This window comes from Prunus avium, chromosome 2, assembly GCF_965620075.1.
Source record: "Prunus avium chromosome 2, drPruAviu1.hap1.1, whole genome shotgun sequence".
Lineage (NCBI taxonomy): Eukaryota > Viridiplantae > Streptophyta > Magnoliopsida > Rosales > Rosaceae > Prunus > Prunus avium.
The window spans coordinates 22269159-22279989 of NC_142285.1; the positions used below are offsets into that span (position 1 = coordinate 22269159).

At 38.7% G+C, this 10831-nt stretch overlaps 1 pseudogene across 1 annotated transcript; it reads right to left on the reverse strand.

The window, feature by feature from the left end:
* Positions 1-3935: 3935 nt before the first annotated feature.
* LOC148296623 (large ribosomal subunit protein uL29 pseudogene) lies at positions 3936-5234 on the reverse strand (annotated as a pseudogene). Its single transcript, XR_015833707.1, has 3 exons — positions 5147-5234; positions 4194-4329; positions 3936-4106 (listed from the first exon to the last, which is right to left on the reverse strand). The product of XR_015833707.1 is annotated as a large ribosomal subunit protein uL29 pseudogene (transcript).
* Between the last annotated feature and the right edge of the window lie 5597 nt (positions 5235-10831).

Consider the following 10831-nt stretch of genomic DNA (forward strand, 5'->3'; position numbering starts at 1 on the left):
CCTCAAATGAACCTTCGTCCTTCATGAAAGTTGTTCCGTTGGATGTCTACTATGACATATCCGAATTTGGCGTCATTCGGATAAATTTGGGATCCTCGCGACATCAAACATCAGAAGCATACCAGCAACAGCGATGCACGAAAACAGTGGCAATTCTGGCCTAATTCTGGCCCAATTCTGGCCAGGTTCCAGTCATCAAATGAACATTCGTCCTTTATGAAAGTTGTTCAGTTGGATGTCTACTACGACATATCCGAATTTGGCATCATTCGGATAAATGTGGGATCCTCGCGACATCAAACATCAGAAGCATACCAGCAACAGCGAAAGCTGAAAACAGTGGCAATTCTGGCCTAATTATGGTCCAATTCTGGCCAGCTTCCAGTCCTCAAATGAACCTTCAGCCTTCATGAAAGTTGTTCAGTTGGATGCCTACTACGACATATCCGAATTTGGCGTCATTTACACAATTATTGAATCTTCACAGTATTAATCATGATTTGTGTTCGTGACAGCAATCTGTGACGACCAGTCAGTTGCTAAATCAGATTTTCTACTGCTCAACTAGAATTAAGTTCTTCATGAATGTTGTTCCTACTTACGTAGAGATCAAAATATCCTACATTTGCAGCATTGGATCAATCTAGCATCCCCAGTTTATTATGCATCAAGGCATGTTCAGAGAAGAAACTCAGTGGCTGCAAATAACGGGTGAAACAATTATATACTACGTTTATAGCATCAAACAAGTTACATAAGCTTTGGGGTTAGAAAACTATGTCGAACGGGAATTGAAATCCTATGGAAAACCAAGCCAAAAGGGATGAAAAAAGGCATGGATGCACGTTTGCAATTTCAAACTTACGGATTGTCAATTGGAGTATTCTTGTTCAATTTTCTGCTCACTGTTTGTCTATTGCATTATTCTTTTTCAATTGCCCACTGACTGTTTGTCGATTGCATTATTTCCTTTTACTCTTAGGTGAGCCAATCTATCAATCCCCTTTCCATCTTATGGTAACTTCCTTTCAAATTAACTCATTCAATCCATTCACAGAGACCAATGGACGATCATATTTGACATCGTTATATAATTAATTTATAGCATCAAACAAGTTACATAAGTTCACATCTACCACAAAATATATAATCTCACTTATGAACGTATACCACAAAGACAAAATACTCATAATACAATTTATGTTTTCTTCCTTAGCCTTAGCCGCTTACTAATAGGGCGTGGTTCTGGTTTCGGCAAAGTTGTCTTGTATTTTTGTGGTGATGCTTTGCCTTTCCCTTTAATTGCAGCTGCTTTTTCTTTGGAATGCACCGCCCCTCCTTTACATTTTGTTTTCACCACAACTCCTTTTCCTTTTGTGTTAGGGGGTGGTAACTTGGTTGTGGTCTCCTCCACCACATTTTGATATGCTACAAATATCATGTCATTTGCATTACAATTAATAAATTCTATCTAGTGTTTTTCGAATGAGTCACAAACTTTTCAACATCAACAATATGCCCAACATACCAAAACAGAGAGAGAGAGAGAGAGAGAGAGAAATGCAACCAGATTATCATAAATTTATATATTGCAGACCCGAAAAAGGGCCACACCATAGAAAACCAATCATCTCAAAAGAAAGTAATTGTAATGAATGTATTGCCTATTTCATTACAAAAATGCAAGGCAACAAATATAATGTCGCATAATCTAATTGCAATAACAGATTAGTCAGTTGGTAATTGGATTATGAAAATGCTAAAATGTAAATGTATGAATTAAAGAGTGAATTAATGCACATGGAACTAAGACTAAGCAGAATTCAGATAATAGATGATGCCTTAAATAATCTATAATGTTTAATAACATATATAATGATGAAAATTTAAAACTCACATACATGAAGGGTAGACAATCCTAGGATAGTAAGCATGAGAGAGGAGGTAATAAGCAGGGCTTCCTATGTATATGTACACATGATGAATGAAAATCAAGCAATTCATAGAAAATTACAGCACTCTTTCTGAAATACAACACCAAGTGAACATCCAATTGTCAGTTAGTAAGAGAAGGCACAAGGTCAGCAAAAAATTAGAGAGACTAAAAGGAAACTAAAGAAACTAACAGAGGCTTTTATTGTTTGGTTGTTATGTAGCTTTCATTAAAACCCCAAAAAAGAGGCAACCTTCACACGCATTTAGTAGAATACTGACAAGAAGAAAAAAAAAATCAATCATAACAAGCTTCCAAAGATTATATTCATAAATCAATCGGGCTACAGGAGGATGAGAAATCCGCACAACCCATCCCACACGACCAAGACTACAAACAAAAGCAAAAAAACCACATAAAAAAGAAGAATCCGGGCTAAACAAAGGCAAACAAAGCAACACTCCAGAGCCCAGAAAAAAAAAATAAATAAATAAAGAGACTTAAGACTGCCATCATAGCACATTCAGGAATCTGAATACGAAAACAAGATGCAACTTGTAGACACAAGAACCAACTCAGAAAAAAAAAATTTCAATTGGACAAGAAAAAAAAACACCAAAAATTGATGAATGCAGCAGTAAACTCAAAATTAAACTAACATTACCAAATCTACATCTAGTTCAACACTAATATGAAGTCCTCACATTGTCTCCAAATTAATGGTCAAAATACAAATTAAAAAGTTGAAAACCTGCACAGACCATAGCCCAATATTAAAACCTAAAACTTACAATATAAATTAGAAAACTCAAACCTTGAATAATTAAAATTATCTTTTGGCATCGGGAGTGATGCCCATAAGGATGCCCATTACTAAACTTTCTGGCTAAGATGGTTTCAGTTTAACAAAATTGAAACCCTAAACTTTCTATTTCAAAGGATGCCCATCACTCACAAATTTGTGCCCACTTAGTTTGGTGCTCGTATCTAAGAGAGAGAGAGAGAGCAAGCCAAAGCTATAGAGAAAGAGAATCGAGTGAGGGAGGGAGAGTGAAGGCTGAAACGATTGAGAGAGAGAGAGAGAGGGAGACTAGGGGTGGGCACGGTATGAGATGACATGGGATGGAGGTCATCCCGGTGTCAATCCCGAATAGAGGTATCGGTACGGGATGACACGGGATGAGAGTTTTTGAAAACACGTTCAAATCATACCGGACCCAAACGGGATCGGTATGATTCGGTATCAATGTTGATACCGTAAATAATCTGCAAATTTTCAAGTTCAATCAAATCTGAAAATCAAATGGCTGTTACAAGAGTTCAATCAAATCTGCAAATTTTCAAGTTCAATCAAATCTCATATAGGCTTTTACAAGAGTTCAATCAAATCTGCAAATTTTCAAGTTCAATTAAATCTGAAAATCAAATCTAATAACAAACAAAACAATCAATCAAGAGTTCAAGTTCAAGGCATGTCCCTTTCCCTTTGGATCTACACCAAATGTGTTTGTACTGGTGGCAGCAGCTTCAGTACTTGCATATTCTGCAAAAAATAAATCCACACATGTTCAACACTCTCAAATTAAACCGTCTATTTAATATTTTTGTATTGGTTGGAAAGAATTTAACAAACTAAGTGCTTATGGCCTAAAATTTTTAATGATAGTAAATTAATGCACAATTTATCTGCTTATGAGAAAACAAACCATGTGGGCAAACTGGTGTAGGGAAGGACAGTTGTGAAAATAAGGAATATGGTGAGAAGTGAAATGCATATTTGCTTAGATTCATCCTTGAATACAATTCAGCAAGTAAATTCGGTCTCTTAGATACCATTTTTTTTATAACATTTCTCACAAAAACTAGATTGGGTAAGCGAATTCAACATAATTAAATGAACTCATCCACAACAAAAGAAATGATTATTACATGGCTCATGGGCAGCATCCAAATAACTACGCAGCTTAATATCAACGAACTGAAATGGGTTTAACTGGGAATGAAAAATTAATAGTACCTAATGCTTGGTCAGACGCCTTCTGATGGCCTGGTCTTCTTTGGGCGCAAATCCAGAGGAAGAAACTTCTTGTTCTTGTAGACTTCCCTTAGAGCCGCTTTTTGCTTCTGGGAAATCACTGTCAACACCTGTGCTATTGAAAGCCTCACCACCTTGCTGAAACCACAAACACAAAATTGTAAAAAGAATTCATAAATCAACAATTCAACATATAAAAATTATAGAGAGAGAGAGAGAGGGTACATTTTGGAGAGCTTGTTGGGAGCTCCACCGGTGACCTTGGCGACTCGGAGGAGGGCAAGCTCTGCCTTCAGATCCTTCAGTTGACCCAAAAGCTCTGCCTTTGTCTTGTTTCTGAGCTCGTGGACCTTGATCCTCGCTTTTTTACATAAAAAAAAAAGTTCACAACAATGAAAAATTAGAACGACCCAGATTCAGTTGAAGAAGATAGATATATTATGAAATATGAATACCTGAGAAGGACCATGAGATATAGAGATTACAGAGACAATTAGGGAGAAGAAAGAGAGAGATACCTGAGAGGAGATGAGCTGTGTTCGTCGCGCTGTCTCGTCGTCACGGAAGGAGGAGAGGAGCTGCTGTGGAAGGAACTCGAAGGGAAAGAAATGAAAAACCCAACCCTAAACTTGAAATGTCTCTTACTGAGAGAGCAAGTATTTTTTATTGGTTTTACCTACAGCAACCAATTTAACCGGTAACCAACAATCAACGCTTTGGATTACCCCACATGCCCCAGCTACTCATCCAATGGTCTATAATAAATGGCGCATCAGTGCGCCTTGCGCATTGTAGAATTTTCCCTCTAAAAACAGCCCAGCCGCAATATTCCTTATATATTATAACATATATATATATATATAAAAGGCAATTGGATTTAGCCCTACAAACCCTTCAGCCAACTATTCGCAAGGCCACCCAAATATTGTAGCCGCCAGAATCGTTGCGGCCCTTCACCCTTCTAGTTGTGAAAAAAGTGGGCAACAACCATACATAAATCTCGGCCGCATCTCAACAAGTACCAGGCCGCCATTCTCCAAAACTGTGTTTGCTCCAAACCAAAAAAATCCGGCCGCAACTTCTACAAAAATCCCGCCGAGCTTCTACAAAATCCCGCCGCAACTTCTACAAAAATCCCGCCGAGATATCCTAGTAATTCCAGCAGTGCCCCACCGCACCTTTGCAATTTGCTTTACAAAACTTTTTGGCCACATCAATTCCAAAGAACTCCAAGCTTTGGCCGTATTCATGCATGCATCCACCCATTCATATATATAAAATAGGACCAAATAACTTTTTGGCCCATCTTCTCAAAAACATCCAACCTTGGCCGCACCTTGTCCTTACACTTTCTTATATATTATATATATATTATATCATACTTGGAAAGCCACATTCAAGCATTACCCAGCAAATTTGTCTCCGCCTAAACAAAAAAACCCCATCCGCTCCATCTTGGAATTCCCAAGTCACAACACCCGGCCGCATTTCACAATAGACCCGGCCGCACTCTCCCAACCAAGTAGACATCCGGCCGTATTTTTTCCACACCCCGGGCCGCATCTCAAGCCTCTCACCCCGGCCGACTTTTATTCTTTACACCCAACCAATTCTCTATTTCCAAAAGGCACCCGGGTTTGGTTAATTCTCACCACCCCAAACAGAAAGAGACCAGATTTGTAGAGGGTTGGTTTTTGGCATTGGGAAACTTAAAATTTGTGAAAGCAGGGTTGGGAGAATTATTTTGCAAAAAAATTACGAATGGAGAGAGAGAGTGTGTGTGTGAGAGAGATAATGAATCTGATACATGGGTGCGATGGGCGTTGAGGTGGGGAAAGGGGGAGGCGAAGTGAGGAATTGCCTTTTTCTTCTAATGTTATTTTATTTGTTTAATTAATTTCTAAAAAATGGTATATAGAGGTGGGCTTCACATATTACCACCTCCCCATCTCATATTGGTGGAAAATAGCGAATTGGGATAAAAAGATCATATTTAATTAGAGTAATTAATTAAATCTTATATCCATTTGGAGGTGGGCTTCACACCACCCACCCAATTGGTGGATACTGATCCATACGTACGAAATCACAAAAACACCCATGTCATGTCACCAAAGTTAACATACTTTTGGATGGAGTTGATGGCAGGGGCAAAATAGGTCATCAAACCTTGGTCAATGGATGAAAGTGAGCCATATTAAATTGCTTAACTTTAAAGTGAAGCCGAATTTTGGCGAAAAAACGCAATCCCCAAAAAGGCCTTACCCAAGATATACTACGAAACAAGCCGAATACATTTCCCAAAAAACACACATATAAAATATTGAAGGATCTTTCAGTCGTGTGCGTGAGCCCGAAGGTGAAAATAAAGTCAACCAATCCAACGCACACATTCATTTTCAAAGTCAAGTAGTCTGAAGGAAACCCTGGTGACTGAAGATATAGATAATTGTGTGCTTCTTTCCTATTTTTCAATGTGTCATAGAGACCCCAAAAAAAAGATATTGTAAAAGCTGCAAGTAAAAAATAAAAAATAAAAACACCACGGATAGAGTAACCACTCCACCCTCTTAAATTTCGTTTCAATCTGTTAAGTTCTTTGCAGTGTAACAATGGTAGATTTGAAGCAAAGAAGTTCACGAAAGCAAATGATCAATTTCACATTCCTATTCCTATGCATTGAATCAAAACAATAAACGACAATTTTGCGTTTAGTTCTTCAACTTATCTAACACACACCAATTAGAGAAGAAGAAAAAGAAAAAACAAAAACAGTCGATGATCCTGTAAAAAAATAAAAGAGATGGAATAATAGGTGCTGTTATTGATATTCTGCTGTACATAATACTATCCTTTATATACTAGGTTTACAATCTCCTATTCTAGCATAATTCCTAATTAAGGCTACAATCTAGGTTTGACCCATAAATCTTGGGATCAAATAATATAGGAAAGACAATTACAATATGTATAATCCTTCAATTACAAGATTTGATTTCCAACACTCCCCCTCAAGTTGGAGAGTGAATGTTGTGAAGTCCCAACTTGCGACTTAAAATATTGAAGGCATCTCCTCCCAAGGCCTTCATAAATATATCTGCCAACTCATCTTGTGAAGAAATATAGGAAGGAGAAATTACACCAGCTTGTAGTTTCTCTCTCACAATGTGACAATCAATTTCAATGTGCTTCGTTTTTTCGTGGAAAACTGGATTTGCAGCTATATGTAGTGCAGCTTGATTGTCGCAATGCAAAAGTGCAGGACCCTTCTGTGTAACTCTTAAGTTGCGCAATATATAGCACAACCATGTAATTTCAAGAAATGTGATTGCCATGGCCCTGTACTCTACTTCTGCAGATGATCGAGCAACAGTTGATTGTTTCTTTGATTTCCATGAGATAAGAGAATTTCCTAGAAAAACACAATAACCTGTTGTTGATCTCCTTGTTGTTGGACAACCTGCATGATCTGAATCGCAATAAGCTCTCAACTCAAGATTGTTCACAGCCGGGAAAAACAAGCCTTGACCAGGTGTGCCTTTAATGAATCTTAAAACACGAAGTGCGGCCTCCATGTGTGGTTTTCTAGGTTGGTGCATGAACTGACTCAAAATCTGAACTGAATAAACAATGTCTGGCCTTGTGACAGTAAGATAAATTAATCTTCCTACCAACCTCCTATATCTCATCGGATCGTTGAGAAGATCACCATCTGTTGGTTTCAATTTCACATTTTGCTCCATTGGGAATTTTTCTGGTCGTGCACCTGTCAAGCCTGCATCTTGTACGATGTCTAAGGAATATTTCCTTTGTGACAAAAAAAGACCTTTCTTCGATCGGGAAAATTCAATGCCCAAAAAATACTTCAAGTCACCAAGATCCTTGATGCGAAACTATTTAAGAAGGAAAGATTTAAGACGTTCCATTTCTTGAAGATTATTGCCTGTAATGAGAATATCATCAACATATATGAGCACACCTGTAAAAGAATCTCCATTAACCATGGTAAAAAGAGAATAGTCAGCCATAGATTGTTGAAAGCCTGCTTTCTTAATAGCATGGGAAAATTTGGAGAACCAATTACGGGATGCCTGTATAAGCTCATAAAGAGACTTATTCAGCCGACACACTAGATTCTCCCCCTGTCGGCAAAGACCGGGAGGAGGGACCATATAGACCTCCTCCTGCAAGTTACCATGGAGAAAGGCATTCTGAACATCAAGTTGGTGAATAAACCAATTACGAGCAGTAGCAACAGATAAAAGGTAGCAGAGAGTAGTAATCTTGGCAGTAGGGGAGAAAGTCTCACTATAATCAACACCCTCAATTTGGGTGTAGCCTTTGGCGACGAGACTAGCCTTGTAGCGCTCGATGGAACCATCTGAATTGTATTTAATTTTATAACCCCATTCGCAGCCAATGGGTTTGTGACCAGGCGGTAAAGGAACAAGTGTCCAAGTACGATTGAGTTGCAATGCATCCAACTCGGCTTTCATGGCAAGTTGCCAATGGGGATCAGAAGCAGCTTGAGCATAATTAGTAGGCTCACAGGTTCCTGAAACGTTAGCAGGTAAAGCACGATGCAAAGGAGAAAGACGATGATAGGAAATACAATTAGATAAAGGATGACGAGTACCTGAAGAAGGGGTTGGCCCCGAAGAGGATGACGAGTCAGGGGAGGTAGAAGAGAAGCCCATAAAATAATCATTTTGCCAACGCGGTGGGTGCGTCGAACGAGTGGAGTGTCATGGAGGTGGATGGTTTGGGGCATCAAGCGGAGAAGGAGGAATGGGTCAGCAATAAATGGGGGACTGCATCTGTGGGCACAGTAGGGTTGTGATGAGAAGGAGGCCCAGCATGGGCTGGGGACAGCGGGCTAGACACGGGCCCTATATCCAAAGTAGGGAGACTAGAGGTTGGAATGGGAGAATCGGGTGGTGGAGTGGGTCCGGGAAGGTGGGTTTGTAGAAGTGGAGCGTTGAAATTCAACCCCTTGGGAGACAAAAAAATCCTTCAAAGAAAGAAATTCAGAACCATCATCAGTACGAAGGGTTTTGATAGTGGCATTAAATTGATTTTTGACCAAGGCAAAAAAAGATTTAAGCAAAGTATGTGTTTCAGATTTAAGTGACATCAAAAACACCCAAGTGCATCGAGTAAAATCATCCACAATGGTAAGAAAGTAAGGTGCACCAGTATGTGAGTGAACACGATGTGGACCCCAAATATCACAATGTAACAATTCAAACGGTGAAGAAGTTGATGTTCTACTTAAGGAAAAGGGAATTCGAGTTTGTTTGACCATAGGACAAACAATGCAAGAATGATCAAAAGAAGAAGATATAAATGGAAAAGATTTAGATAACAACTGAAGGCGAGCAGAGGAAGGATGTCCAAGACGATGATGCCATATGGTGGATGTGTGCGTGACATGACCAAAGACAGGTGCTGTGGTCAACAGCGACATATAATATAGGCCTCCATTTTGCTTACCCCAACCAATCATCTTCCTTATAGCCAAGTCCTGAATAACACAAAAATCAGGAAAGAGAATTATACAACAATGAAGAGATTTGGTGAGTTTGCTAGCAGACATTAAATTTAAACGAAAAGTAGGGACATGAAGAACATGTTCTAGGGTGATGTCTTTATTAAAAAGAATTGTGCCTATGGAATCAATAGGAACAGATGAACCTGTGGGTAAATTGACGGAAGGTATAGAAGAGGATTTGCTATGAATAAAAAGAGAAGAGTCGGATGTGATGTGATCCGTAGCTCCACTGTCAAGAATCCAAGAGTTAGAAAAAATAGAATTAACAGACGGAGTGTGGGAAGTGTGAAATCGACCTGCTGCATTATAAAAGGAATTTGGGTTTCCATAGGGAAGTTGGGACAAATTTACCATGGCGGCAGCGAGTTGTTTACATTGCTCCTCTGAGAGGCCAGCAAGGACGTTGAGGATGGGCCCCAAATGAGAGGAAGGGGCTGTCTGAGAAAGGGCTGCTGGAAGACATGTGTTGACCTTATGTGCTGAAAAATTGGAGCATGTATTGGTATTGCTATCAAGTGGCTGCTGTGGATGATTCCCAGCAACGGCATTGGAATTGCCCATGGTGAAGACAAGGGAGTGAAACCCTCAAAAGTTTCAAAAGAAAATAAAGATGTAAATCACGAGCCACCGGATCGGTGCTCTGATACCATGTAAAAAAAATAAAAGAGATGGAACAATAGGTTCTGTTATTGATATTCTGCTGTACATAATACTATCCTTTATATACTAGGTTTACAATCTCCTATTCTAGCATAATTCCTAATTAAGGCTACAATCTAGGTTTGACCCATAAATCTTGGGATCTAATAATATAGGAAAGACAATTAAAATATTTACAATCCTTCAATTACAAGATTTGATTTCCAACAGATCCCACCAGACACATCGTCCAAATTGAAAACTTTCTGAGCATCCAATATTGTGAAGCATTAAGGTGGGATACATCTGAACATATGAAGCAGAAAACACATTAATTGATACTTAACTTCAAAGAATGAGAGACAAAGACTTTGAGTCAAGTAGTGTATGGAAAACTCCAAGCTTTGTATGATGGAGAAAGAAAAGTGAAAAGTTACTAATTTACTATATGAATAGGGAAAAGATACAATACATAAAGGAAGAAAAATACTTATCTCTTTTCCTGGAAGTAGGAACGGAACTTCTACATTCTAGTTTGACATGTGATTTGCAGGAAGTATGAATACCAATTTCTTGATAGGCTTTTTTGTACCTGCGCAAACAAGGTTAAAACTCCTATAAAACTTGCAAGAATGACAAGGTTATTGTAGTATAAATGATTCTCGCAAGGTCG